A 27035-nucleotide genomic window follows, 5' to 3' on the forward strand; every position below is an offset into this window, starting at 1 on the left:
CTCCAAAATTTACACTTTTTTATAAAATCATAGGCAAAATTGGGTTTACAAGCTTATATAAGACCATTTCATAATCCAGAATATCTGATAATTGGCATGTATGTGAACTATACTTTGTAGCCTCAGCCCTGGCCCTGCTTCAGCCCTATCTGGATCCACCCGTTTGTTGGTGACATTTGTGTCATTTTTGGATGACTAAAAAATGAAAGTAAAAACATTTAAAAAAAATATTATTCTAAAATGATAAAAGTTTGAATCCCTCACATTTCCCACTTTAAAAACAGAAAAATGGGGGGTTGAATTGGTATTGGTGCATTCGTTCTATTGAAATATAAAATTGATTAAATCATACGATAAATACTGTAAAGAAAAAAACCAATAAAATGGTATAAATAAAAAAAACAAGTAAAAAAAAAAAAACAAACAACAAAAAAAACAAACAAATCTTTTTTGCAGATTTTTTTTCCCCCCAAGTTAAAAAAAAAATACAAAGTTGATATCGCTGTAATTGTACCGAACCGGAAAATCGTGTTTCCAGGTCATTTTTACCAGTCCGTATAAACAATACCCAAAAAATAACGGTTAAATTGCGTTTTTTTTCCCCCAACACAATTGGAATATTTTTTTTCCTCTTTTCCACTACTTTGTATGAAAAAAAGGAATGGTGTCTTTCAAAACTACAAATCGTCCACCCAAAAAATAAGTTCTCATACGTCTTTGTCGATGGAAAATATTTTCTTAAATATTAAGACGCTTGGAAGAGAAAAATGGAAAATTAAAATTGGCCATGGTGGGATAAAGGTTAGAGGATAAGTGACATCCCCAGTGAAAGGCCCTGGGAACCTAGAGGGTTAAAACGCGGCAAGCTTTTTTCCAGCTGATTACCTGCATAGCCCTCGGTGAGCAGATAACGTTTGCTCGGAATGACGATGAGTTCACCAAACTTTGTCATTTACACGGTCTGTTTCCACATCAACGCTCATGCTTTAGGCGGGAACGTACTACCCCAAAATTACCTTATGCCATTTTCCAAATTGCACTTCTACTTGAGTTCTGTACTTTGTATAAGTCCCGTCATTAAATCAGCTCATTCAGATCGGCGGACACCCTCGTGGTGATGAAGGTTTAGGCGAGCAGAGAATTTGTGTAGAAATCAATTTAGCTTCTGATTTCAATGAATTATAGAGTTTTATGCCGCGTACATTTCAGGTGAAAATTACTAATCTTTCAATGCCCCGGGAAAAAAAACTCAACACCGGCATCAAATCTCACCCGAACAAAACTCACAGGGACTCGACATAGCTGAAAACGCATGTCTATGGAGACTAGAATGACGTTCACTTATTCCCCAGTTATGTACATGTGGCACCCCAGGGGTCTGGTTACCACAGTAATAGAGATATTATGTCAGAAAGCAAGTTGGAGGTTTCTCTGGTCAGGAGCCCTAAGCATGCAACACTGCCCGCCCAGACCTGGGAGGGGAGGAATCTGCCCTTATAAACTGGGTCTGGGGCGGGATTAAGTCAGAAAGAGTTGAGTTCCAGACACAGGGAAAGTGACAACAGGAGCTCTGTAGGAGCAGGAGCGAGTGCCAGAGGCTGGAAGCTAGAAAGCTCGCCTTGGCTGAAGACATTAACCCGGACACGGAGTCCGAGGCTGTGGGGACATCCAGGTCCAGCAGCAGAATCTAACCGGCAGGGGATTCCATGTCCTCTGGCCTTAGAAACCCAAAGGCACAGTCACAAGCAAGGGACCAGCACCGCCATCGTGAAGCGGAGGCTAACGGAAGGCCCCAAGTCACCGGCCATACGGGTGAGCGCCACACGGTATACTCAGGGACGTGGGCTACTTCTACCCGCATAGAGCAAGGTAGCCAGGAAAGAGTGCAGATAGTTGGGGAGGCCTACAACTCCACCTGGCCAGGGGAGATCCTGCTTGCTCACAGACTGACCAGGCCCCTACTGCTAACCAGTACTCCCGGGAGGGTCTGCTTTATACCACCAGTAAAGACCCTGAACTGCACCACACGTCTCTGTGATTCCTTGCCGCACCAGCACCATTACTACTGGAACGCTCACACCATCACTCCCATCATCCACATTAGCTGCCCTGAGGCAATACTTCTCCCGTGGGGAGTTATCCCATACTCGGCTGCGCAAACAACATCAGCCTCAGCGGTCGGCAGCGCAGCGGCGGTCCCCACTGACCGCAATCCACGGGTGGCGTAGTCGGACATTGTTCTTACCTATAGACTGCCACTGGTTTGACCGCCCTGGGCACGGACCGGGTCACCGCCACGAAGGACTACAACCCCCAGCGATCCGGCTCCGGATATCCCCCTGCACAGGACAGGCCCAGGGGGCACGTCAACTTTAGCGTAGTCGGCAGGATTTCGTGCCCGCAACCACCGGGTACTGCGTGCCTGAAAAAGACTTTTGAACTTACCTGTGGTGAAGTTTCCCGCCGTCCGGAGCCATTTCCCGCCATCGGACGCCATCTTGGACTGTTTCCCGCCGTCTTCTGCTTTCTTCCCGCCATCCGCAGCTGCTTCCCGCCTTCGGACGCCATCTTCGGGACGCCGCGCGGGAAGGAGAGGGGCGTGGACGCCGAAAGCGCGCGAGATCCGAAGCTCCGCCCCACGCACTGACACTGCGTAAGGTCCTGGAAGGGAGGACGAGCGACGCTGACGTCATCGGAGCGCGACGCCAGGTCCTCAACCCCGACGAACGACTGCGGAGCCGCGGTCTACAGAAGAAGAGCATCGCAAGGTAGGCCACGGTCCACTAGGGGGGAAGGAGGATGTCGGACACCGAGGGGAGCTCCACTGCCACAGCCACCGCCAGCGCAACCGCTGCAGCAGTCATGCCATTCACCATGCCCTATATCCCGCGGGCAACCTGGCTACCCCAGTACTCAGGGGAGTCACATACCCTGAGTGACTTTAGGGAAAGACTTGATAGCCTCTTCCAGGTATACCCCCTCACAGAAGAGCAAAAAGTGAGCATTCTGGTGGCCCAGTTAATCGGGGCAGCCCAAAGGGAGGTAAAGTCCTGGTCACCTGGGAAGAAGAGGACTGTCAGAGAGATACTAGCCCGGCTGAAAGACACGTTTGACACCCGCACCTCAGCCGAGATAAAACTAAGATTTTATGGGTGCAAACAACGGGCACATGAAAGTATAAGAGACTATGCCCTAAACCTACAAGAGGCCCTGAGAGCCATTAAGCAGGCAGACCCTGACAGCGTGGGAAATGAAGACAAGCTGTTGACCTAACAATTTATTGAGGGTCTACTGTGCAATGCCCACCGAACCCAGTTGCGGGCAATGGCCTTACAGGACCCTGACCTGGACTTTGCACAGTTCAAGGACAGAGCCATCCGGGTGCTCCGAGAACCGGCACCAGGTGGCGCTGTGACCCACAGGCGCCCTGCTATTACTTATCACCAGGACGCGGCGCCCTTGTCTGCAGGGCCTGTGGGAGCTGATGCGCAGGCTTTGAATAATGACCCGGCTACAGACCTGCACCATCAGGTCCAAGAGCTGACTAAAAGCGTTGCCGCGCTAACCAGAACTGTGCAGTCTTTACAGGTCTCTTCTCCAGGAAAGATCCAGCTGGCATCCGGACCGGAGGACGTCCCGTGGCGCCAACTGAGGAGGACCCCACCGGCCAGAGGAAGACCCAGCGACAGATACAACGAGGACGGACGACCCATCTGCCGCCGCTGCAATCAATCCGGACATATGGCAAGGTACTGTCATTTAAACGGGCACAACCTGGGGTAGAGGGCCAACCCCCAGGCATAATATCATCAGGCCCATCAAAGTGGCGTGACAAATACGTAGGGGGACGTCCAGTCTTGCCTGTGGTACTGGATGGCATTCCTATGAGTGCCCTACTAGACACCGGGTCACAGGTCACCACCATCCCGTACGTGCTCTTCAAGCAGTACTGGAAAGACTCGGAAATAACCCGCTACCCAGATGACGACCTGAGCATTATCGCCAGCAATGGTCAGCCTGTGCCACAGATAGGATTTAAGGAAATGACCATCAAGGTCGGTAAAGTTGAACTGACGGCACAAGGACTTATCATTGTGGACATTGACCGTCGCGAGAGTCACCCAAAAATCACCCTAGGTACTAACGTAATTGAAGACTGTCTTGCAGAGGTGATTCTTATTTTGCAGCAGGTTGCCAAGAACGCCAGTTCCAGCCAGCAACGTGTGCTCCAAAAAGAGATCCGGGCACTGATGAAGCGGCAACAAGTGGAACTATCTGGTGGTGAGATAGGTAGCGTGAGAATGTGTGACCAGTTCCCTATTGCCATGCCCCCAAAAAGTGAGATGATGATTTGGTGCCGGGCAGATATTGGTCTAAGAGGTAGAGACTACCAAGCAATGGTAGAACCCGTCTACTCAGACAGTAGGTCCACCATTTTGACAGCACGGGGGGTGGTCGATGTACGCCATGGGAGGGTGCCCGTCCGCATCATCAATATCGGGGAGAGAGAAGTATACCTGCCCCGGTATGCCACGCTAGCCAGATTGTACACCATAAACCAGAATTCTGTACAGGTCGTGGAACCCTTGCCTCCATCTCAACCAGAGGAAGGTAACGGCTCTAAGAAACCAATGGAGGACTGGTGTCAGCAACTGCATTTGGGTACTGACTCCACTCCCTCACACCAAAAACAGGGAGACTATCGGGTGGTTCAAGAGTACGAGAGAGTGTTTAGCAAACACCCGTTAGACTTTGGGCGAGTAAAGGGGGTAGAACATCACATTCCAACGGGAGACCATCCTCCCATAAAGGAGAGATACCGACCCGTACCCCCTGCACACTATCAACACGCCAAGGGTATGCTAAAAGACATGAAGGAGGCTGGGGTAATTAGGGACAGCTGTAGCCCCTGGGCAGCTCCACTAGTCTTAGTGAAAAAGAAAGACAACACCATGAGAATGTGTGTAGACTACAGGAAGGTCAACCGTATCACACACAAAGATGCGTACCCGTTACCAAGGATAGAAGAGTCCTTAGCTGCATTAAAATCTGCTAACTTCTTCTCTACTTTGGATCTCACTAGCGGGTACTGGCAGGTTCCTGTAGCAGAGGCGGACCGGGAGAAGACCGCATTCACCACCCCGATGGGACTCAGCGAATTTAACTGTATGCCGTTCGGGCTCTGCAACGCACCAGGAACCTTACAACGGTTGATGGAATGCTGTCTGGGACTAGAGATGAGCGTTGTTCTACTCGAACTGTTCGCCAATCTCAAATTCGAGCTGTTTTGGGCGGTGTTCGAGCCGTTCGGCGAACACGAACAATTTGAGAAAAATTCGGCTGTTCGAGGTTATGTTCGATAACTGTTCGTGCACCAAAATCATAACTGGATTTTTTCTCAGTAATGATGAAAATTAATGTTAATACGCAGTTTGAGTGTACAGCGGGGTGGGGGGAGGGGCAGGGGATGGATCTCTGCAGGAATAATGAAGATCTCCATTTTTTTTTCTCTTTCCCGCATTTACAGTGGGGAGGTGCAATCTGTCAGCCTATCAGCAGCGCACACACGGAGCGAAGTGCTTTTTTTCACACAAGCAAGGGCATGTGTCATTGGCAGTGTATGTCACATGTCCTTGCCCTATAAGACCAAGCCATTTTCCCCGTCGCCACCATTTTCTCACTGCTGCAGCTGCGTGTTAGACGGCACCGCTGTTGCTGTGTGCGCTATACCTTGTTAATTTCAAGCCAATTTTCGCACAAATCTACAGATAGCTTGGGAGTAGGGAATAGTTGTGATTGCAGTCCTTTTAAGGACTAGGTTACAGCATTTCCTACGAATTTTATCAGGCAGGTCTGTGCTCTTAAATAGATAGATTGTGGGAGTAAAGACTAATTGTAATTGGAGTCCTTTACAGGACTAGGTTACATCAGTTCCTATCAGTTTTTGCCAGGCAGGTCTGTGCCAGTGCTGTGCAAGTTTTTTTCACAGCATTTGGCTGAATCTAGCAAAGCTAATCCTTTTTGGCCTATTGCAGAGTGTTTTAGTCAGTGGAGTAGCCTATCTGTGTTGCAAGATATACCACCTGTGTATAGAATACCAATTTTTTTACTGCACCTAGTGAAGTAAAATCTTTTGGGCATAGCATCATTCTATTAGTCCATCTATACTGACCTCCATCAGGTTGCAAATTGAATATAATTTTTTTCTGCATCTAGCTCTGAAAAAATATTGGGCTTCTAGCTGTGTGTGGGACTTGTTGTATTAGTCCATCTATACTGACCTCCATCAGGTTGCAAACTGCATATATTTTTTTCTTCATCTACCTCTGAAAAAATATTGGGCTTCTAGCTGTGTGTGGGACTTGTTGTATTAGTCCATCTATACTGACCTCCATCAGGTTGCAAACTGAATATATTTTTTTCTGCATCTACCTCTGAAAAAATATTGGGCTTCTAGCTGTGTGTGGGACTTGTTCTATTAATCCATCTATACAGACCTCCATCAGGTTGCAAACTGAATATATTTTTTTCTGCATCTACCTCTGAAAAAATATTGGGCTTCTAGCTGTGTGTGGGACTTGTTGTATTAGTCCATCTATACTGACCTCCATCAGGTTGCAAACTGAATATATTTTTTTCTGCATCTACCTCTGAAAAAATATTGGGCTTCTAGCTGTGTGTGGGACTTGTTCTATTAATCCATCTATACAGACCTCCATCAGGTTGCAAACTGAATATATTTTTTTCTGCATCTAGCTCTGAAAAAATATTTGGCCTTCTAGCAGTGTGTGGGACTTTCTCTATTAGTCCATCTATACTGACCTCCATCAGGTTGCAAATTGAATATAATTTTTTTCTGCATCTAACCCAGCCAATAGTTTTGGCCTAATACCACAGTTTGGCCACTCAGCTCTGCTCGGTTCCCATCCATTGTTTTTTTGTGCAAACAACTCCAGAGTTGTTAATTAGTTAACCACCAAAATGAGTGGAAAAAGGCCTGCTGCTGGTGGAAAGGGGAATAGGCGTGTTGGGAAGGGGAAAAAAGGTTGTGTCCGTGGGGTAGGTGTTAAAGCAACAGTAACATCTGCAGAAGAAAGACCATCTTCCAGCCAAACTAAAATGTCTACTTCTTTTAGCGGACAATGTGATAAGATCCCTTTCTTACGGCCACGCCAATCGCTACAAATTCCAGATGAGGCACAAAAACAGCAGGTGCTTCAACGGATATCAATTGCTCCTTTAAGTGGGCTCTGCTCCACATCAACTTCAACATCACAAATACTCCAGTCCTCAAAGGTGTCACCCCAATCGCACTTGCTTCCTCACAGCTCCCAAATCTCCAGCTGCCCGTCTGAGTATGAGGTAGAACAGATGGTTGAGTCTGCAGAGCTGTTTACTCATACTATAGCCTGGGAATCAGAGGTCGACTCCAGCGCTTCTGTGAATCCAGACGAGGAAATGATCTGCACTGATGCCCAGAATCTTTATGAGTTGGATCCAGGACCAGACGCAGAAGGTTCTGACCATAATGTAGACCCTCATTCCCAAACTGTAACTCCTGTTGGTGGAGACAATGAGGAAGACGATGATAAGACTCAAATACCTGATTGGAGCGACAACTTTAGTTTTTTGTCAGGGCAGGAACAGGTTGGCTCTGAGGACGACGGGTGTGATAACGCACAGGGTGATGATGATGAGGTTGGAGATCCCACTTACTGTCAACCCACAGTCAGCCAAGAGATGAGGTCAGCAGAGGAGGTGGAGGAAGATGCTAGTGACGACGAGGTCAGGTTGCGCCTTCCTGGACAGAGACGTAGTACTGGAAGCACGTCAACAACTGCATCCTCAAACACAACTCTGCCTCTCACCACAAGTCGTGGTGGCTCTTCAGGTCGCATGGGTGCTAAGCCTTGCATAGCCTGGGCATTTTTTCAGATCGATAAAGATGACCCAACTCGTGTTATCTGTAACATTTGTCAGCAAAAGCTAAGTAGAGGCCAAAAAATACATAGTTTGAGTACTTTATGCATGAACCGGCACATGGACATGAGGCATAAGTTGCAGTGGGAAGCTCAGTGTGCTACAATGCGGCCTAGCCGGCCGGGCCAACCACCGTCTGCCATATCTTGTGCATCCGCGGCCTCTTCATCCTCTGTGACTGGGGGGACAGCAGTCACACCTGTTTTGGGGCGCAGACCTGCCACCTCTTTACCCGCAACAGCCAGCGTGATTGGCAGGTCATCATTTTCTTTGGAGGTGGTAACACCAGCTGGTGTTGAGCTCTGTCCGACATCGATAGCACCACCTTTGGATCAAGGCAACCTAACATGTCCGCCTGCATCTTCCTCACAGACCGGCAGTTTGCCAGGGACACCCTTATCAACCCCGTCTAAGCACAATAGCCAGCCCTCGGTCCCTCAGATGTGGACAAGTAAAAGACCATTTCCTCCTAGCCATGAGAAAGCTAAGAGGTTGAATTTCACCATCTGCAAGTTCTTGGCTACAGAAATGCTGCCTTTCCGCCTGGTGGACACAGAGGATTTTCGAGACCTTATGTCCGTCGCAGTGCCCCAGTACCAGATGCCCAGTCGGCACTACTTCTCAAAGTAAGGTGTGCCTGCGCTCCACCAGCATGTCGCACACAACATCACCGCTTCTTTGAGAAACTCTGTGTGTGGCAGGGTGCATTTCACCACAGACACTTGGACGAGTAGGCATGGAAAGGGGCGTTACATGTCGCTGACTGGGCACTGGGTAACTATGGTGACAGCAGGACAAGGGGCTGCTGTCCAAGTCTTGCCGTCCCCACGAGTTGTGCGTCAATCCTCTTTATGTCAAAGTTCCTCCACTGCTTCTGCCTCCTCAACCTCCTCTCGGTCTTCCACCTGCACCCAAAGCCTGTCTGGTCATGCCACAAGCTTTCTAACTGCGCAGAAGGGATCCTGCACACCTCCTTACTATGCTGGCAGTAGGGCTCAACGTCATCAGGCGGTTTTTACATTGAAATGTCTGGGAAATGTGAGTCACACAGCTGAGGAGTTGTGGTCAGCTCTGGAGAACCAATTTCATGAATGGTTGTCTCCACTGGACCTGAAACCAGGGAAGGCCGTGTGCGACAATGCTGCAAACCTGGGTGCGGCCCTTCGACGGGGCAATGTCACACACGTGCCTTGTATGGCTCACGTGTTGAACCTGGTTGTCCAGCAATTTTTAGCCCACTATCCCAGACTAGATGGCCTTCTGCAGAGGGCACGGTCGCTGTGTGCTCACTTTCGCCGTTCGCATCCCGCAGCTCAGCGACTTACATCTCTACAGAAGTCGTTGGGCCTGCCACTTCACCGGCTAAAATGCGATGTGCCTACCCGGTGGAATTCAACTCTGCACATGTTGCAGCGACTGTAGCAGCACCGACAAGCCCTGGTGCAATACGTTCTGACGTATAGCCTGGGCCAACGAGATCCAGAGGTGGGGCAAATCACGCTGGAGGAGTGGTCTCAGATCAGGGACCTATGCACCCTTCTGCACAGTTTTGAAATGGCGACGAAGATGTTTAGTGCTGACGATGCCATTATCAGCATGACTATTCCGGTGATTTACATGCTGGAGCACATGTTAAACAGAATTCGGAGTCAGGTGGTGGCACAAGAGGAGGTGGAGGAAGTAGAGGAGGAGGAGTTGTATGCGGAAGGGCTAACATCTGCAAGGTCCAGACGGTCGGCAGCACCAAGGCGGCAGGCATGTGAGGGTGGGGGAGATGGTTTTACCAGGGCGCATGGTAGCAGCCAAACTAGTGAGGAAGGTGCAGGAGCCCAGGAAGAAGTGGAGGACGAACTGATGGAAGACTCATCAGATGAGGGAGACCTTGATCACATTTCTGTTGTGCGAGGTTGGGGGGAGAGGACAGAGGAAGGAAGCATGATTGTTACCTCGCCACCAACACAACAGGGACTTGGTGCTCCTGGATGCGCAACACACATGAGTGCCTTCTTGCTGCACTACCTGCAACATGACCCTCGAATTGTGAGAATTAGAAATAATCCTGACTACTGGGTTGCCACACTGTTAGATCCCCGGTACAAAAGTAAATTTGCAGAAATTATTCCTGCCATAGAAAGGGATGCACGCATGCAGGAGTATCAGCAGAGACTGTTGCAGAATCTTACATGTGCTTTTCAACAAAATACCAGTGGTGCACGTAGTGAATCTCACAGTTCCAACTTGCCAACCGTGGGACCGTCAAGTGTTCAGCACTCAAACCGTAACAGAACCACAGTATCTGCTGGTAACATCAATTTTGCGGAATCATTTCACCACTTTTTTAGCCCATCCTTTGCAAGGCCACAGGAGACAAGAAGTCTGACACATAGTCAACGCCTAGAGACGATGGTACAGGAGTATCTCCAAGTAAACATTGAAGCCACGACTGTGTCACTGGACCCTTGCTCTTTTTGGGCTTCCAATCTGGATAAATGGCCGGAGCTAGCCACTTACGCCTTGGAGATCTTGTCATGCCCCGCAGCCAGCGTTCTGTCTGAACGTGTGTTCAGCGCTGCTGGTGGTGTGCTGACAGATAAGCGCACGCGGCTCTCCACTGATAATGTAGACAGACTCACGTTCATAAAGATGAACAAATCATGGATCCGAAACGACTTTTCTACCCCTGTGTCATCCTGGGGAGAGTAAAAGCTTGATGTTTGTTTAAAATCACCCTACCAACCGTTTTAAGCTTTCAAATTACTAATCATGTTTATCTGTATCTTGGCTGGAAAATAATTTGGGCTTTGTAGCAGTGTGCAGCACTGATTCTATTAGGCCATCTATAATAAGCTCCACCAGATTTAAAATTACTAATCATGTTTATCTGTATCTTGACTGGAAAATAATTTGGGCTTTGTAGCAGTGTGCAGCACTGATCCTATTAGGCCATCTATACTAAAGCTTCACCAGATTTAAAATTAATAATAATTTTTAGCTGCATCTAGCCCGGAAAATAATTTTGGGGCTCCGAGATGCGCAAGACACATAAGTGCCTTCTTGCTGCACTACCTGCAGCATGACCCTCATATTGTCAGAATTCGAAGTAATCATGACTACTGGGTTGCCACACTCTTAGATCCCCCAAACTTTTCGATCAACCTTTTCATTTTAATAAAGACCAAAAAAATGGTCATTTTTGAAATTATAAGCATTAGCAGGTTGTTAGAAACTGAAATCAAACAGTTTTCAACTCAAAACTTTATTCTAGGTGATGTTACATTTTCACATAGGACCCCTTGTTCGAAAGGAGCTTCTGAACTCTCTCGTCCATTGAATTTGTCAGGTTTTGGATGGTTTCTGCTTCAATTGTTTTGCATGAGGACAGAATACCCTCCCAGAGCTGTTGCTTAGATGTGAACTGCCTCCCGCCATCATAGACACTCCTTTTAATGATGCTCCAAAGGTTCTGAATGGGGTACAGGTCAGGGGAGCATGGGGGTCACACCATAAGTTTGTCCCCTTTTATGCCCATATCAGCCAGAGATGCAGATGTTTTATGTGCAGCATGAGATGGTGCATTATCATGCAGAAAAATGATCTTGCTGTGAAATACACGGTTCTTCTTCTTGAACCATGGCAGGAAGTGCTGTTTGAGAAAATCCACATACATTATGGAGTTCATCTTTAGCGCCTTCAGGGATCCTAAAGGGGCCGACAATCTCTCTCCCCATGATTCCAGCCCAAAACATTACTCCACCTCCTCCTTGTTGGCGCTGTAGCCGTGTTTGCGTGGGGTGTCCATCAACCAGCCATCCTCCACTCCATCCATCTGGACCATCGAGCGCTGCACGGCACTCATCCGTGAACAAAACAGTTTTGAAATCAGTCTTCATGTAATGTTTGGCCCACTGGAGCTGTTTCTGCTTGTGTGAAGTGGATAGAGGAGGTCGACAGGATGGCGTATGCACAGCTGCAAACCTCTGAAGGACCCTGCATCTTATTGTTCGGGGGACGCTGGAGGCACAAGCAGCTTCAAAAACTTGTCTGCTGCTATGACAAGGCTTTTTTGCAGCTGCTCTTTCAACCTGACGTAATTGCCTGTAGGAAAGAGTCCTCAATTTGCCCTTATCAGCATGCACACGTGTGTACTGTGAATCAGCTACATACTTCTTGATTGCCAAGACACTTCATCCTGATCATCGCACAATGTTGATTGTAGTCATGCCTTGACCTAAACACTCCACAATTTGTTGCTTCTCAGCAGCCGACACATCCTTTTTCTTTCCCATTTTGGCAGAAAATGTAGGCTGCTTAATAATGTGAGACAGCCTTCTTAAGTAGTCTTGCCTTTCATTGGACACACCTGCCAAACTAATTAGCACAGGTGTCTGCAATTGCTTACAGTGATATAAAGAGCCCTGACACACATCACCATCAATGAGTTTAACTGACAAACAAACAAATTCTTCCCTTATCACTCCTAAACACTTTTTGCATAATAATTTGGAACACAGTGTACATGTGCTTTTCCACAAAACACCAGTGGTTCACGTAGTGAATCTTACAGTTCTAACTTGCCAACCGTGGTCTGTATGGAGTTGTTCAATAAAGGGCCCAAAATTAAGATAACATAGATGGGAGAGGTCTCTATGAATAGGAATTCCTAAGTATTTGATACCCTGTGAGGGCCAGGCAAAGGGAAAGTTGGACTGGATGGAATCCTATATGGATTTGGGGAGGGAGACATCGAGGGCCTCAGACTTCGCTGCATTGATTTTAAAATTTGACCATGTAACAAAGTGATCTATTTCAGCCATAACAGCATGGATGGATATATGTGATTGAGTGATATATACTAGGACATCATCAGCAAATAGAGAGCACTTGTACTCGGTGCCTCCCACCTCAATCCACCTAATATTGGGGTTATGGCGAATTGATGAGAGCAGGTGCTCCGTCACTAGGATGTATAAGAGAGGGGACAGACAACATCCCTGCCTTGTCCCATTGGTGATTGTGAAAGGTGATGAAAATGTTCTGACGCGCCCCCTGGGCCTTGGGACACCCGGAGCCGGACCCTTTTTGGTGGATGCTGGTGGTTGTAGTCATCGTGGCGGCAACCCGGTTCCGTGGCTCAGGGCGGTCAAACCAGTGGCGGAACTATTTATGTGGTTTTGATGTTTAAATGTCCGACTACGCCACCCGTGGATTGCGGTCAGAGTGAACCGCCGCTCAGGGCAGACCGCTGAGGCTGGTGTTGTGGGTGCAGCAGAGCGTAGCATAACTCCCCACGGGAGGAGTATAGCCTCAGGGCAGTGTATGCGGAGGATGGGGGTGATGGTGCAGGGCAGCAGCAGTAATGACACGGAGTCAGTGATGCAGTCCAGGGCCTTTACTCACAGTTCTTATTATCCAGACCACGTCTGCAGGTAACGGCTGCCCACGTCGTACTGTGCTCACCAGGTGAGGGGCTCAGACAACTCCCAGATAACTTTGGAGTGCTTCACAGGACCCCCTTTGTGTGTCCTTTGTCTGGCCTTTCTTACCAACCCTTCTGTCCCGCTGCCTCGGGCCTCCTCTTGGTAAACTTGGCGCCAGTTTCCCTGACCCTATGTGGTGCCTTCCTAGCGGGTGTAGCGAGGGGCTGAGCCACATAAAATGTCACAGCCTCCTGTTTCTAGCTGAGGGTCGTTTCCTGCCTCCACTAGTTTCGGGGACCAGTCTCCCCCTTTGGCCTGACCCCTCCACGCAGGTGGATTCGGGCGTGCGGTGGCGACTCGCCCGTCCTCACCCCTGAGATCCCTTCGTTCCTCGTTCCTGGAGCCTTCTCCGCTCCTCTTCCTTCCTTCTCCCTCTTCCAGGCCTGGGCCTCTGTTACTAGGCCCGCCTCCGGAGCAGAGCTCATGCAGAGCCCCTGCTCCCTGCCACTTCTGCTCAGACTTCTCTGCAGTGAACTAAGATGGTGCCCACCTTTTATACTCCCTTCTCAATGCACCCAGGAACTGCTTCCTCCCTGCTCCTGCACTACAGGGTTCCCCTTCCTCAGTGTTCCCTCCCCCCACTCCAGCCAGGGACAGGGACTGTCGTGCCCATCTCAGGGGCATATTGGTCGCCCTGCCCCACGGCAATGTGGTGTAATGCATGCAGGTGTCGGGTCCTGATCCACACTACATCCTTACCTGAGAGTGAGATATCACACCTCTGGGTGAGGTGAAATACCTCTGTAGCAACCGAGCCCTCAGGGTGCTACAGTTCCATTTATCTTCAGCCTAGGTGACGTATTGCGATACAGGGCCGTGATTTTGGCTATAAAAGGGTCCCCTAGACCCCTACCCCAAGCTTTTTAAGAGAATCATATATGGCGTGCCAGGAGACTCTATGGAATGCTTTCTCAGCATCCAACGAGAGTATCTAATTACAAATTTTTAACTGCATCTAGCCCAGGAAATACTTTGTGCCTAGTAGCAGGGTCTGCTAGTCAGCGGATTATCCCGGCTGTTAAGCAAGCTACACCACCTGTAGTTTGGACACTTCATTTTTTCAAAGGAAATGCTTCGGGACCACGGGATACTCAGTGAAGAGCATCAGGAGGCACCCCAAGGCATAGGGGCTCGGACTGGCAGTAGGATGCCTTGCGGTGGACAGCCGAGCTCGATCCTTATAAAAGCTTTTTAACTGCAGCAGCTTTAGTGGACGCTACTGGAGCTGGAATTACCGCGGCTGCTGGCATGAGACTTGCCCTCCAATAGATCCTTGTAAATGGATTTAAAGTGTATTTATTCAAATTAGAGAGACAATTTAAATTAAAAAGCTTAGAGCTGCCTCCACCACAGGGGGGCTCGCTCGACCCACCAGCGGACAGGCACCAGTATTGGGAGAGGGGGGCTGGCCGTCAGGGTTCACCGCGGCTCTGGCACAAACCCGGCGACACGGAGGTGGCACGGGCAGGTGCGGACTGAACGTGTCGGCTTCTCACTTTTTGGATTTTAGAAGGGCATGACATGCCTATATCTGTGTCTCCCCCTCCTTTTACTCCTCCACCTCTTTTCTTTTCGCATGACTATATGTACTTGTCACTTTTCCATGTGTTAGTTGTGTCTTCTGAGCAGTTTGTCAGCTTTTGGACACCTTTGAAGGTGTTTTCTATGTGTTTCTATGTGTTTTTGTTTGCCTGCCATTGGTTTTAACGGTGTTCGAAGGTGTTCGACGAACAGTTCGACGAACAGTTCGGCGAACACACGGGTGTTCGACGAACCGAACCGAACTCGAACACTACGGGGGTGGCTCAACACTATCTGGGACACCGGAACTTCGAGACGGTCCTATTATACCTGGACGACGTCATCGTCTATTCCAAGACCTATGAGGACCATCTGGAACACCTGGCAGAAGTGTTTGAAGCCCTGGCAAACTATGGCCTAAAGGTAAAACCCTCAAAGTGTCATCTACTGAAGCCAAAGGTACAGTACCTGGGACACGTGGTGAGTGCTGACGGAGTGGCTCCCGACCCTGACAAGATCACCGTGATCAAGGACTGGCCAAGACCATCCAGCATAAAGGAAGTGCGGCAGTTCCTCGGGTTGGTAGGCTACTACCGAAGATTCATTCCCGGTTTTACCAAGAAGGCCGCTCCTATGCAGGACCTCCTGATAGGCCAGTCCAGGAAGGCCAAAAACCAGAAGCCACCCTTCAAATGGGAAAAGCTGGAAGAGGAGTCCTTCCGCCAGCTGAAGATGGCCCTCACGGGGGATGAAATCCTGGCGTACCCTGATTACAGCCAGCCCTTTATCCTCTACACGGACGCAAGCAACATCGGGCTAGGAGCCGTACTGTCCCAGATCCAGCTGGGGAGAGAACGGGTAATTGCTTACGCCAGCCGAAAACTGCGACCCACGGAAAGAAACCCTGAGAATTACAGCTCGTTCAAGCTCGAGTTCCTGGCAGTGGTGTGGGTAGTAACCGAACGTTTCAAGCATTACCTTGCCTCTTCCAGGTTCACCGTTTACAAGTACTACAACCCGTTGACACACCTGGACACTGCAAGACTGGGTGCCCTGGAGCAGAGATGGATGGCCCGCCTGTCCAATTTTGAGTTCACGATCAAATACCGGGCAGGACGCTCCAATACCAACGCGGACGCCCTGTCCAGGATGCCAAACCTACCGGACGAAGGGGAGGAACCAGAAGAATTGGAAGAGATCGAACTCCCTGCGTTTCACCGTCATGGGATTACCCAGTATTCCCACCGTGTAAGGGGCCAGCGATCCGCTACGTTCAACCCCTTACCCCACTACAACTGGGCGGAGACGCAAGACAGTGACCCCGCAGTCCGTCTGGTGAAGGAGATGCTGACCCAGGCTGACGCCCGCCTAGACCCAGACGCTCCGGAAGAGACCAAGCAACTGTGGACGGAGAAGAGCAGACTGTTCCTCTACAAGGAGAAGTTGTGCCGCAGAATGGTCATTTCCCGGACACCTGAGCTGATCTGGCAGGTGGTGGTACCGAGACGGGACGCGGCTATGGTGCTGGAGGCCTACCACAATGGAGCCGGGCACTTCGGATGGAAGAAGCTGGAGTTCCTGCTGCGTGAACGGTTCTACTGGATAGGCATGAGAGGAGCCATTGAGAGGTGGTGTAGAGACTGTGGCCCGTGCAATCTAAGAAGAAGGGACCGTGCCAGCCAGAGGACTCCCCTGCAGCCCATCATCACCAGGCAGCCGCTGGAACTGGTCGCTTTGAACCATGTTAAACTGGCTCCAAGCAGAAGCGGGTATGTCTACGCCCTAACCATCGTGGATCACTACTCCCGATTCTTAGTGGTGGTCCCCGTCAAAGACTTAACAGCACAAACAGCAGCTAGAGCCTTCCAGCTGCACTTCTGCCGCCCACACGGGTACCCGGACCAAATGCTGATGGACCAAGGACCAGCCTTCGAAGCGGAGGTCTTCCAGGAGTTCTGCAACCTGTATGGCTGCAAGAAGATAAGAACAACGCCCTATCACCCCCAAACCAATGGACTCTGCGAGAAGATGAACCAGGTGGTGATAGATCTGCTAAAAACATTGCCCCTGGAAGAACGCAGTCTGTGGCCTGTGAAACTGCACGATCTGGTGGACCTGTATAACCACATCCCAGTAGGATCCACCAACTGTACCCCGGCTTACCTAATGCGAGCAAGACCTGGTAAGCTGCCTGTTGACCTGGATATGGGAGTCCTGATACCCGAGGACACCTCGCCAGAGACAGACTGAGATACAGAACGGCAGCAGCAGTACCGGAAAGTACAGGAGAGCGTCGAGCGAAGTCTCTGTCAATCAAGAGAAAGGCAGGAGAGGACTTATAACCAACATGCTCCCGCTGTTCCCCTGGTACCTGGAGAGCAGGTCTTGAAAAGAAAAAGGCGGCTCCATAAGTTGGACGACCAGTGGGAAAAGGACCCGTACACCGTACTGCCCTCAAGCCACAATAATCCAAAGGTGTACGTCATCAGCAAGGATGGAGGTGAGACCACAGCCACTGTCTCCAGAGACCATCTGAAAAAGTGCCCCGAGAAGTTGCAAAGCACGGATGAAGATCAGGAAGACCCTCAACCCGTAGAGGAAAAGGAGGAAATGATTATCACCGTACTCGGAGACTTTCCCCGGTCCTGGACACAAGTAAACAACGCTATCGTGGTGCCCGTCCTCACCTTTCTCCAGCCAGCCGCTCAAGTGCCTACAGAAGACCAGGTAGAGCTGGAAGAGCAGCCGGCCCAGGAGGCAGAAGAATCCACACCAGCAGCACAGGAGAATCAACCCTCTGCTAGTAGTGAGCCTGCCGTGCCCCTAGTGAGCCAAAGACAGCTGCCTAGCTTACCCATAACACCTCCTACACCCTGTAGTGCAGGACCAGTAGGTCCTGTAGGTCCACTAGAGTCACTAGAGGTCAGATGCCCGCTCGCTGGAGAATCTAAACTAATGCACTGTGAATTTACCTGTTTCTTGAAAATGTTTATGCTTTTTGTTGCTGCCTGTTACTAATTATGCTTCTCAGTTACCCTGCAGATTTATTTGGACTAACAGGTTATGGACACTGGATAACCGGAACAATCTTGTAGATAGTTGCACATTGTGCCTCTTGCGAAGACGGCCGCGGAAGAGAAAACCTGTCTGGCATGGCCTACTTGCGGCCCAAAGTAGCTAGCTCCAGCCTTGCAGCCACGCCCAAGGCCAACGCAAGGGGTTTGCTTTGGACAGGTCCCCTACTTCGCTTAAAGCTTCACCTTGGGTGATATGGACACCCGGTTGCGGACACGCCGTGACCTTTAAAGAACTAAAGCTTCTTGTAAATATGTCATTGTATTATTGTTATACCTTGTATTTATGTTTCTTTAAAAAATGTGTTTAGTCCCGGAGTACTAAAATTTACTAGGGGGGAATGTGGCACCCCAGGGGTCTGGTTACCACAGTAATAGAGATATTATGTCTGAGAGCAAGTGGGAGGTATCTCTGGTCAGGAGCCCTATGCATGCAACACGGCCCACCCAGACCTGGGAGGGGAGGAATCTGCCCTTATAAACTGGGTCTGGGGCGGGATTAAGTCAGAAAGAGTTGAGTTCCAGACACAGGGAAAGTGACAACAGGAGCTCTGTAGGAGCAGGAGCGAGTGCCAGAGGCTGGAAGCTAGAAGGCTCGCCTTGGCTGAAGACACTAACCCGGACACGGAGTCCGAGGCTGTGGGGACATCCAGGTCCAGCAGCAGAATCCAACCGGCAGGGGATTCCATGTCCTCTGGCCTTAGAAACCCGAAGGCACGGTCACAAGCAAGGGACCAGCACCGCCATCGTGAAGCGAAGGCTGACGGAAGGCCTCAAGTCACCGGCCATACGGGTGAGCACCACACGGTATACTCAGGGACGTGGGCTACTTCTACCCGCATAGAGCAAGGTAGCCAGGAAAGAGTGCAGATAGTCGGGGAGGCCTACAACTCCACCTGGCCAGGGGAGATCCTGCTTGTTCACAGACTGACCAGGCCCCTACTGCTAACCAGTACTCCCGGGAGGGTCTGCTTTATACCACCAGTAAAGACCCTGAACTGCACCACACGTCTCTGTGATTCCTTGCTGCACCAGCACCATTACTACTGGGACGCTCACACCATCACTCCCATCATCCACATTAGCTGCCCTGAGGCAATACTTCTCCCATGGGGAGTTATCCCATACTCGGCTGCGCAAACAACATCAGCCTCAGCGGTCGGCAGCGCAGCGGCGGTCCCCACTGACCGCAATCCACGGGTGGCGTAGTCGGACATTGTTCTTACCTATAGACTGCCACTGGTTTGACCGCCCTGGGCACGGACCGGGTCACCGCCACGGAGGACTAAAACCCCCAGCGATCCGGCTCCGGGTATCCCCCTGCACCGCACAGGCCCAGGGGGCGCGTCATACAGTGTGTTTGGGTTTTTGCTATTCAGGGGAGTGACAGTACATGTAAGAGCATGCAGAAGAAAAAGCAACTACCCTGAAGATGTTATTATTGGTATGATATTTTGAATTAATGCATTTATTATGAATTGATGCATTATATAACTGTTAATGTACTAGTGAGAAGCAAGAAGTTTAGCCGCATGCTTGGTGTATGTGCGAAGAAGGAAAATTCTGACATAGCAAGTCTGTAACAGTAATTTGGTGAGTGGCAGTCTGGATTTTCATACAGCCAAAATGTCCAGGATAGATAATGAGAGGAAAAGCCGGAAAGAGAGATCAGCTGCGGTGGGTACGGCCAGGAGCCCAGAAGATGTGGCTGTAGATTTGAGGGGACCCTGGACAGCAAGAGGAGTAGCACTGAAGAGGCAACGTGTAAGCCAGATCTGGAAGTGTTGGTAAAAGAAGACTCCACTCGCCAGGCTGGATCATTGGTGCTGCATGGCAGTTGGCTGTGGTTAAAGGAAAATCAAGCTAGAAATTAATGATCAAAGAAATTCATATTGGATTAAGTAGCTGTTATTTGTAAGTGATTTGCTGTCACATGTGAACCCTATGTCTGTGACGCTGTGTTAAAACAGAAAATGTGAAAACCAAGCTTAGTATCAGCTACTTCCTGTACATATGTTCCATTGTCTATATTGTAAACTTGGCATTCCTGTTCCATCCCATAGTATGCGGGCACAGAGTGAAACACTTGCAGCAGTTTACATCACACACACGGGAGAACCCAGCTCGTTTGACTCTTAGTCAATAAATTGGCATAGTTGGCAGGATAGGGAAGTCCTGCAAAGTATGGAGAAGACAGGTAGCCCAGGCCACCAGAGTAACAGACAGCAGAGTACAGAACAGTAATGGAAGACAAGTCCAGCCCAAAGTGGGTCTGTGGGTGGCACAAATTTTGGAAAGTTCTGCCCAAAGGGAGGCTGAGAAGATGGCCTTCATAGGGTAAGAGCCATGGCTGCAAAAATGTGGTAAATGAGAAGCTGTAACCATTTCACTGCAAGAAGGAAAAGAGAGAGTGGCGTGATTTCAGCAAGATGAATAATCGCATCATGACCGACTAAATGCCCGCGAGTCCAGAACCTTAATGGTGAGCAGGCTGTGGAGGTGCCAGTTCTGGAAGAGACAAAATTGGCACCTTGTCCCAACCAGTAGGGCTTCTAGTGGGTCCCAGAACACCTTATTGGGCCCAACTGATTCCTGAAAACAGCCTTATAGAGATTCACCATATTATATGGCAGTTGTATGAGAAGCAGTAGAAAGCCACCATGAAGCTGGGGCGCAAATTCCAGGCACCATGTCTGAATTGATATCCTTGTGTGAGTGACGATGAAGTTTCGGAGGCAGCTGAAACAGTGACCGGGATGGCCCAGTCCATGGAGCCCAAAGAGAGACCCATGGCCACAGCCACTATGATGTCAAGAATGACATAAGGATCTGTGAGAGGTTCCAGACATCTGACCAAAGGTACACACGGTATGAGGCCTAGGGTGGTGGAGGCATGTAGAAGAATCGCCTAGAAGAGGGTGCCGGAAAGCGCCATATCCCGTTGGCTGGCTGAAGTGGTGTAAGAAAGGAAGTTCATAGAAAACTATGTTAAACAGTGAATGGAGATGCCATGCAGAGCACAGACAAAATGGAAGCTAAACCTTGGGTTGGTTCTTAATTTCTACAAGATCTGTGGGTAGGACCTCATTGAAGAAGAAGGAACTGAAGGTTGGTAAAGCGCCGCTATCTTCCCTTGCATCTGGCTAAAATTTCAGCCAGGTGATATGAAGGCCCTGGGGATGGTATGCTATGGCAATGATGTGGCCCATGATCAAGGTCAACAAGGAAGATTGGGGGAAGGCATACAGAAATTAACATCCTCAATTGGCCACCATGATGTGTCTCAGCTGCGTTGGGCACGGTTGGGAGTCCAGAAGGAACAGCTGTGGGTTTATGGGGATCCTGGACAGCTAGAGGAGTGGGGCAAAAGAGGCAACGTGTGAGCCAGATCTGGTTAGAACATTATATTCGTCAAAGGTACCCCACGGAAGTGGGCTGTGGTTAGAGGAAAAGCAAGCTAGAAATTAAGGAGATTGAAATAGACATCCATGTTGAATTGAGGAACTGTTCTTTGTAAGTGATTAACCGCCACATGTCACCACTATACCTGTGAAAACTAAGCTTTGCACGTGCTATTTACTGTACACATTTCACCAGTTCTAACAGTTCACTTTATTTTTATAAAATGAACAGAATCCTCCCTTGTCTATAATGTAAATCTGGGGTTCCTGTACCATCCCATAGTAAGTGGCCACAGAGTGAAACACCTACAGCTATTAACATCGCACACCAAGAGGAACCTGTTTCACTGGTGTCTGGGGTTGCAGTAGAACACATCGGCCTGTGCGACTCTTGCAAAGATATGACAGAAATTATGATGTTTAAAGGACCATAAAATCCTTTCACTACTACTATTATTTGCCCTGATTGTGGTCTCCTGCCAAACTGGGGTTCCTCTCTAATTAGAAATCCTACATGGTTACAAAAGACAAATTCATGAATGGTTTTCGAATATCTTATTTCTAGACTGAGATATAAAAACCTTCACCTTAAAGGCCCAAAGTTTGAGGCTACAGTGCTGAGAAAATCTGCTAAGGACAGTGTTGTCATAGAAACCCTGAGTCACTAAATACATAAATGATTGATACATTCACCTTTTCCAAAGAGGAAGACATAGATACAACACTGCATACAACAGAAATCGCATAAAAACACAAAGCCTGAGGCTGCACCACTGAGAGATTCTGATGTCATCTTATAACAGTGTTGTCTGGAGACACCAAAATGTTTACATATACAGTAAATGGAAAAATGTATGTGCCCGCTCCTAGAGGAGCCTTTATGACCTCCCATTCCACATCCATAGACATTAATATGGAGTCGGCCTCCCTGCAGATATATCGGCTCCTGCTCTTCTAGGAAGGATTTCTATAAGATTTTGGAGGTGTTTGTGTGGATTTTTGCCCCTCACAATCTCTAGTTGTTGGATGGGGTTGAGGTCCGGGCTCTGAGCGGCCGGTCATGTTCTTCCACCAAACTCCCCCCTTTATGTCTGTATGGACCTTGTCAACTGGGCACAGTCTTGGGGAACAGAAAAGGCTCTTCCCAAAACTGTTCCCACAAAGGTGTGGGAAGAGTTAAATTAGACAAAATGTACAATTGGGGGAGGAAGGTTGAACTTGATGGACTTAGATCTTGATTCAACCTATGTAACTATATAAAGCTTAAGCTACAATTGTCCACAATGTCTTGTGCTGAAGCATTAAGATTTCCCTTTACTGGCACTAAGGGCCCAAAGCCGACCCCTGATAACAAGCCCATAGCATCATCCTCCTCCACCATCTGTACAGCGGGTACAAACCCAGACTCCTTCATCAGACTCAGATAGAGAAGTGCGATCCGTCACTGCACAGAACACGTCTCCTCCAGAGTCCAGTGGTGTGACTTTACACCACTCCATCCGATGCTCGGCATTGTGCTTGGTGATGTACAGTACAGACCAAAAGTTTGGACACACCTTCTCATTTAAAGATTTTTCTGTATTTTCATGACTATGAAAATTACACATTCGCACTGAAGGCATCAAAACTATGAATTAACACATGTGGAATTATATACTTAACAAAAAAGGGTGAAACAACTGAAAATATGTCTTATATTCTAGGTACTTCAAAGTAGCCACCTTTTGCTTTGATGACTGCTTTGCACACTCTTGGCATTCTCTTGATGAGCTTCAAGAGGTAGTCACCGGAAATGGTCTTCCAACAATCTTGAAGGAGTTCCCAGAGATGCTTAGCACTTGTTGGCCCTTTTGCCTTCACTCTGCGGTCCAGCTCACCCCAAACCATCTTGATTGGGTTCGGGTCTGGTGACTGTGGAGGCCAGGTCATCTGGCGTAGCACCCCATCACTCTCCTTCTTGGTCAAATAGCCCTTACACAGCCTGGAGGTGTGTTTGGGGTCATTGTCCTGTTGAAAAATAAATGATGGACCAACTAAACGCAAACCGGATGGAATAGCATGCCGCCGCAAGATGCTGTGGTAGCCATGCTGGTTCAGTATGCCTTCAATTTTGAATAAATCCTCAACAGTGTCACCGGCAAAGCACCCCCACACCATCACACCTCCTCCTCCATGCTTCACGGTGGGAACCAGGCATGTAGAGTCCATCCGTTCACCTTTTCAGCGTCGCACAAAGACATGGTGGTTGGAACCAAAGATCTCAAATTTGGACTCATCAGACCAAAGCACAGATTTCCACTGGTCTAATGTCCATTCCTTGTGTTCTTTAGCCCAAACAAGTCTCTTCTGCTTGTTGCCTGTCCTTAGCAGTGGTTTCCTAGCAGCTATTTTACCATGAAGGCCAGCTGCACAAAGTCTCCTCTTAACAGTTGTTGTAGAGATGTGTCTGCTGCTAGAACTCTGTGTGGCATTGACCTGGTCTCTAATCTGAGCTGCTGTTAACCTGCGATTTCTGAGGCTGGTGACTCTGGTTTTTGCAACTGCACTTGGGGACACTTTCAAAGTTTGCCCAATTTTTCGCACTGACTGACCTTCATTTCTTAAAGTAATGATGGCCACTCGTTTTTCTTTACTTAGCTGCTTTTTTCTTGCCATAATACAAATTCTAACAGTTTATTCAGTAGGACTATCAGCTGTGTATCCACCTGACTTCTGCACAACACAACTGATGGTCCCAACCCCATTTATAAGGCAAGAAATCCCACTTATTAAACCTGACAGGGCACACCTGTGAAGTGAAAACGATTTCCAGTGACTACCTCTTGAAGCTCATCAAGAGAATGCCAAGAGTGTGCAAAGCAGTCAACAAAGCAAAAGGTGGCTACTTTGAAGAACCTAGAATATAAGACATATTTTCAGTTGTTTCACACTTTTTTGTTAAGTATATAATTCCACATGTGTTAATTCATAGTTTTGATGCCTTCTGTGTGAATGTACAATTTTCAATGTCATGAAAATACAGAAAAATCTTTAAATGAGAAGGTGTGTCCAAACTTTTGGCCTGTACTGTATGGCTGTGCGGCGTCCGTGCGGGTTCAGTCGCCACAGAGGTACTGCATCTCACCCAGAGGTGTGGTATCTCACTCTCAGGTAAGGATGGAGTACTGCCCGGGACCCTAACACCTGCATCCAAAACTACACTACTCCAGACCAGCAGGAGGGGCAAGATGCATCGCTTCTCTGCTGAGCCCTGTCCCTGGCTGGAGTGGGGGGGGACCAAAGTAGGGGGAACCATGTAGTGGGTGTGGGTGGAGGAAGATCAGGGGAGCACTTGTTAGGAATAGTATAAAGAGAGAAGCCATCTTGGGAGTTCCAGTCGGTTCAGTGGATCAGTCTGAGAGGAGAAGTAGAGGGAGCAGGAGCTCTGTAGGAGCTCTGCTCAGGAGGAGGAGAGCCTAGCCAGAGAGGCCCAAAACTGAGGAGAGAGAGAGGATGAGTAAAGGCTCCAGGAACGTGAAAGGGAACCCAAGGGGTACGAGTAGTGCAGGAGGCCACCCGTACGCCCGAATCTACCAGGAGGTGGAGGGGTCAGGTCGCACAGAGGGGACCGGTCCCTAAACTAGCAGAGTTCTTTAAGCCTCAACGAGGAAACCGGAGGCTGCAGTATTTCAGGTACTGCAGCCACAAGCCACATCTAATCACCAGAAAGGTGGCCATAGAGGACTCAGGGGACAGAGAAGACGTCGCCCGGCAAGGTCCGCGGCCACTGGCCTGAGACACTGGGTGTGATGTGCAGGGAGACAGCCAGAAGGAACACACAGAAGGGGGTCCCGTTATGTACTCCAGAGAGACCTGGGAGTTTGCTGAACCCCTCCCTGAGTAAGCACAGAATGCCGTGGGAAGTTACTCTAGTACTGGTAACTGGAAGTCTAAGAAACCGTGAGTAAACGCTGAGGACTGCACCTTACTGTCTCTGTGATCATTATCTGCGCCATCCTCTGCACTTCACCATAGCAGCAACATCTACACTGCCCTGGAGCTAAGCTCTACCTGTGGAGAGCTAAACCAACTCTGCTGCATTCACACCAGCTCCACCGGCTCCCTTTAGCCGCATACCACAGGTGGTGTCATGAACTGTATATAAAAACTATAAATCCCCTGTAAATATTTCTCCTTTTATTGACCGCCCTGGGTCACAGACCGGGTCACCGCCACTGTGACATCTCCCCTAGCAACGACCAGCTCAGCTACCAAGTGCCCTATGGCCCAGGGGGCGCGTCATATCTTTGGCGTCACGAACAGGATATGAACCCACCCGTTATCACCTGGTATTGTGCGCCTAGAGACTGTGTTCTATACTGAATGTGGCGCCCGCTCCAGAAGAACGGGAGCCATTATGTGCGAGACCAAAGACAACAAGAAACCACCTCTCATCGTGGGCTGGGTTCCAGAATGGCGCCAAAAGTGGGGCCCGCCCCGAGCAGCAGTGGCCATGTATGTAGATGTGTCTATCAAGGTGGGGGGGCCGCCCCTAGGTGTGGCCGACAGCAAGCTGCCATGGAACCGCCCCCGAAAGGGGAGAGGAGAGAAGAAACCTGGGAGACAGGGTGGATTCTCCAGCAGTCTAGACAGACCGCACCCGGCAGGCAGCATGGAGAGGAGTCAGGAGCAAGCTCCCGTCCGTGGCCTGCAGCACGCCGAGATGCCTCTCACCCTGGAGGAGGCAATAGCTAAACTATCCCTGGAGGATACCGAGTTCCTCCATGCCGAGGTCCAGGAGTTATGCCGGAGGATGGAGAGGGCCCAACAGGATGCCATCGCCAGCCGGAAGGAGGAGCTGCTGGGGAAGATCGTGACCCGGCAGCAGCCAGTGCTACATTCCACCAGCAGCGCCCCAGCCCCGGAGGAGCCTGAACAGAGCCAGGAGGCGGAGAGCAGCACAGGAGCGGCCGCGGGAGCAGGTAAGAGGAGTCTCCCTGTCCCGGGCGCTGAGAGTGCTGACCTGCTCCTGGGCTCCCTGGCAGAGCCTACGATCCCAGGCGCCTGCTCCGCCAACCTGCTCCTAGGCCCCCTACCAGAGCCACCTGCCCCCGCACCCGAGTGGATGTACTGAAGCCCCATCTACGATTGGTCCGCCAAATTTGAAGACCAGCAGGGACTCCCCCTGACGCCCACACATGCACCCCCTGTTACCTGCCAAGGAGGAGAGGAGTTTCGGTGGGACAATCGGGAGGGGGACCTCATGGGGTTCCCGTGGGAGACCCAGACCCAGGCCCTCTGGAGGGAGTACTGTAGACGGGAGCTCCTGCAGCTGGAGAAGGAGTGCCATGACCGGCAGGTGCGGTGGTAGCAAATGGAGGCCCGGAACATGGCGGCCAAAACCTGGGCCCGCAAGGCAAGAGCTGCCACCCCTAGTCCCAGTCTGGAGGGGATAGTGGTGAAGTTCGACCTGGACGCCGGGTGGGGCTTCGTCAGAGAGTCGCAGACGGATCGGGACATCTTGGTCAATCGACGGGAGGTCGAGCCCCATCTCCAACAGGGGCATCCCGGCCGAGACCTCTACCCCAGTGATCGTGTTACCT

The 27035-nt window shown here is 49.7% G+C and overlaps 1 protein-coding gene across 3 annotated transcripts in view; it reads right to left on the reverse strand.

Moving 5' to 3' along the window:
• PKHD1 (PKHD1 ciliary IPT domain containing fibrocystin/polyductin) overlaps positions 1–27035 on the reverse strand; it is a 1008258-nt gene that overhangs the window by 541188 nt on the left and 440035 nt on the right. The window lies entirely within an intron of this gene.

Source organism: Phyllobates terribilis, unplaced genomic scaffold, assembly GCF_046119375.1.
Source record: "Phyllobates terribilis strain yellow unplaced genomic scaffold, ASM4611937v1 Scaffold_3__8_contigs__length_932513732, whole genome shotgun sequence".
NCBI classification, from domain to species: domain Eukaryota; kingdom Metazoa; phylum Chordata; class Amphibia; order Anura; family Dendrobatidae; genus Phyllobates; species Phyllobates terribilis.